The sequence below is a fragment of the Eschrichtius robustus genome, chromosome X, assembly GCF_028021215.1.
Source record: "Eschrichtius robustus isolate mEscRob2 chromosome X, mEscRob2.pri, whole genome shotgun sequence".
Lineage (NCBI taxonomy): Eukaryota > Metazoa > Chordata > Mammalia > Artiodactyla > Eschrichtiidae > Eschrichtius > Eschrichtius robustus.
This window is the reverse complement of record NC_090845.1, coordinates 83,143,019-83,147,117: the sequence shown is the minus strand read 5'-3', so window position 1 is coordinate 83,147,117 and position 4,099 is coordinate 83,143,019. Positions and strand designations below refer to the sequence as shown.

The 4,099-nt window shown below is 37.5% G+C and overlaps 1 pseudogene; it reads left to right on the top strand.

The window, feature by feature from the left end:
• The first annotated feature begins 3,397 nt into the window (after positions 1–3,397).
• LOC137757465 (transmembrane protein 256 pseudogene) lies at positions 3,398–3,756 on the top strand (annotated as a pseudogene).
• The last annotated feature ends 343 nt before the right edge of the window (positions 3,757–4,099 follow it).

Sequence of the window (4,099 nt, the reverse complement as noted above, 5' to 3'; positions counted from 1 at the left end):
ACTTTGAAATTAAAGTATATCTGAGTGACATTACACACACACACACACACACACACACACACAATGGTAAGGTTTTAGGAGGGTGCTATAAAAAATACAGATTGCTATGCAAATGTTGTGCATCACGTATACCCCACTTGCATACATATTATTCTTTACTCTTTTTTGTGTCCAGTCCATCTTCCACACTGCTAACTCTAGTCACCTTTCTTTAAAGTTGGTCACTCCCTAATGTTTATTTAATTAAATTTGAATTCCTTAGTTTGGCAGAATGACCCTGATCTTGAGCTTCTCCAAACTCATCTCTCCTTAACTTTCTTCCTCTTATTCTCTCTTCTTCCTCCATGTATCACTGAAATCCCTATGCTTTAGTCACAGAAAATACCTCACTATTCCTCAAATATTCCAGTATCTTTCCTAACTCTTTGACTTTGTACAAACATGTTGTTTCCTTTGCCTAAAATACCTTTCTTTTAATCCCCAACTTTCCAGATCCTCCTAGCAGGAAACAATTTCTTTCTCCTTTATGTTGCCATGGCATGTTCACTAATTCATTCAGCCAATATTTATTGAGTGCTTACTATGTGCCCAGCACTGTGCTAGAAAATGCTGGTGACATTACAATACAATCACAGTCCCTAAACTCATAGATTTTAGGACCACTCATATTAAATAAATAACCTACAAATAACTATATAATTAAAACTGTGATAGTGCTATAAAGAAAATGCATAGGGTTTGATAACAGCACATAGCTAGTACTTAGTAAATGGGATCAGGGAAGACCTCTCTTTGAAAGAGGGATTTAAAATAAGACCTGAAAGATGAATAGTCATGAGCCAGGTAAAGAGGATGAGGGCCAATTCAAAGCAGAAGGAAAAACATATATGAAGGTACTGAGACAGGAATGAGCTTGGCTCCATCAAGAAACAATAGGCTAATATGACTGGAGGGTAATGATTAATGGTGATGGTGGCATGGGATAATGCTGAGGAAATGGGCAGGAGCATGATCATGAAGGACCTTATTGACAATATTAAAGATTTTGAACTTTGTCCAAAAACTCATGGGAAAAGTTCTGAATAGAGGAGAAATAGAGACATGCTCATATTTGTATTTTAGAAAAATCATTCTCTCTACTATGTGGAAAAGAGATAGGAGATAAGATTGGATACAGAAGGAACGTTAGTCTAGGTGAGATATGACGGTTAGTTGGACTAGGTTGGGGCTAGAATGCTATGGCTCTTGAATAACATACTTAACTGGGCAACATATTGCACATCAAATGTGGAACCACTGAAAAGTTTAAGCAGGGAAGTGACGTTATCATATATTCATTTTTAAACGCTCACTTTGCCCCACGTATGAAGAAATGATATTTTGGTTTAAGAAGGAATGCAGAACAGTAGTCCAGGTATGATAATTTGGATGGGGTGGTGGCAGTCGATGAACATGGTCTAGACTAGGATGTTGGCACTAGAGTAGGAGACAAATGAGCAGATATGAGATACTATTTTGGAGGTAGAAGCAAGAGGACTTGGTGACTGATTGGATATGGGGTAAGGGAGAAAAAGAAATCAAGGATAACTACCAAGTATCTGGAACTCGTTAGACAGAGGTGCCATTTATTGAGATGGGGTCACTAAAGAAGATTAGTAGTAAAAGGTGGGTGAGCAAATTCATTTCTGTACATGTTAATTTTGAGATGTCTGCTAGACATCCAAATAGAGATTTTGAATAGGCAGTTGATTATGAGTCTGGGGCTCCAAGGATGCACACTTGGCTGTCTACCTGATACTGATACTTCAGACTCTTAAGACTTGTAGACTTGAAGCATACTTGCAGACTCTGACACTACATGGAGAATTTCTTTAGGGCAGCAATAATGATTAATTCATCTATTGTTTCTTGTGGTATCAAACACATAAGAAATGCTCGATATATCTGTTTATTTGAATTAAATTATGTAGTCAATTTCAGTCACTGTTTCATCACAACTCTAAACACATAATCAATGCTATAAAAAAAATTATTCAGTAACCCATATGTTTTGTCTTTACATGACAAGTGGTAGTTTAACATGTTTTTTGAATGAATTGGCATAACTCAATAGATATTCTATCACTGGGCTTTTGGAATTAGAAGTGCTTGGAACACAAATTCTCATAAAAATACACACATGTTAGAACTTCTGGCTATGGCTAGGTGAGGAGGTTAGGAAATCTTTCCCAAAAGCACAATAAACCTGGACAAAATTAAAAAAGCAACCATTTCAGCACTCTGGAAATTGACCAAAACTATATATCCATCTGAGGAGTGTTTATTCCTGAAACATCGCTGACCTTGGAGTACAAAGAGTGGGAATCTGTGGCATTAGGACCTGAAGCTGCTCCCATACCCTCCACCCTCCAGTTCATTCAGCACAGAGGTTCTGTCAGGACTTATACACTAAAACCCACAAAACATTGCTGAGAGAAATTAAAGAATATCTAAATAAATAGATATTTCATGCTCTTAGATAGGAAGACTCAGTGTTATCAAGATAGTAATTCATCCTAAATTGATGGATAGACTAAATGCAATCCCTATCAAAGTCCCAGCTGGCTTCTTTGCAGAAACTGATATTGATGAGCTGATCCTAAATTTCAGATGGAAATACAAGGGACCAGAATAGCCAAAACAAACTTGAAAATGTGGAACAAAATTGGAGGACTCACACTTCCCAATTTCAAAACTTAAGATAAAGCCACAGTTAATCAGACAGTGTAGTATTGGCCCAAAGATAGGCATATAGATAAGTGGAACAGAACTCAAAGTTCAGAAATAAATTCTAACATTTATGGTCAGTAGATTTCCAACAAAGGTACCAAGACAATTCAATGGGGGAAAGGATAGTTTTTTCAACAAAGGAGTTGGGACAACTGGATACCCACATTTAAAAAATAAGAGAGAGAATTCCTTGGCGATCCAGTGGTTAGGACTCGGTGCTTTCACTGCTGAGGGCACAGGTTCAATCCCTGGTTGGAGAACTAAGATCCCACAAGCTGCATGGTGCGGCCAAAAAAAAAAAAAAAATTTAGAGAAAGAAATTAGACCCTTAAATCGTACCATATACAAAAAATTAACTCAAAATGGATCACAGACCCAAATTTAAGAGCTAAAATATATAACTTCTAGTAGAAAATATAGGAGAAAATATTTGTGACCTTGAGTAGGGCAGAGAGTTCTTAGATACAATATTGAAAGCATGATACATAGAAGAAAAAATTGATCAATTTGAATGTATCAACTTTCGCTCCTCAAAAGTCACCAATAAGAAAATAAAAGTACAAGCCACAGACTAAAAGAAAGCATTTGCAAATGACAGATCTAATAAAAAGCTTGTAGATCCACAGCCATGGCCAGTCCAGGGACTGCTTTCTGCTGCCTGGGTGCCTTGTCCGGAGTGGGGGCCTTAGGCTTGGTCTCCTATGGGGCACACTTAGCCCAGTTCCTGGATGCCTACAGGAAGGAGCTCTTTCACAAGACCAACAAACACCACTTTTTACACAGCCTGGCCCTGCTAGGGGTGCTCCTGTGCAGAAAGTCCCTCTGGGCAGGGTTACTGCTAGCTTCTGGAACTACTTTTTTCTGCACCAGCTTTAACTACCAGGCTCTGAGTGGACACCCCAGTGCCCATACTTTGGCCCCTGTGGGAAGGAGTCTGCTACTTTTGGGCTGGCTTGCCTTGGCTCTTTGAGCTTCCTTGTGTTTAATTTCTGGGGACTTTTTTTAGAATTGGAGCAGGGATGGGATTAAAAGAGAAAGGCAAATTAAAAAAAAATAATAATAATAAAATAAGAAGCTTGTATACAGAATATTTGAATAACTCTTACAACTCAATAATTATTAGGAAGACAAAAACCTAATTAAAAATAGGCAAATGATTTGATTAGACATTTCATCAAAGTTATGAATAGCTGAAAAGCATATGAAAAGATATGCAACATCATTAGTCATTAGGGAAATGTAAATCAAAATCCCAATTAGAAACTACTACATATCCACTAGAATGGCTATAATAAAAAATACAAATGGTACTAAGTGTTGGGGATGCAGA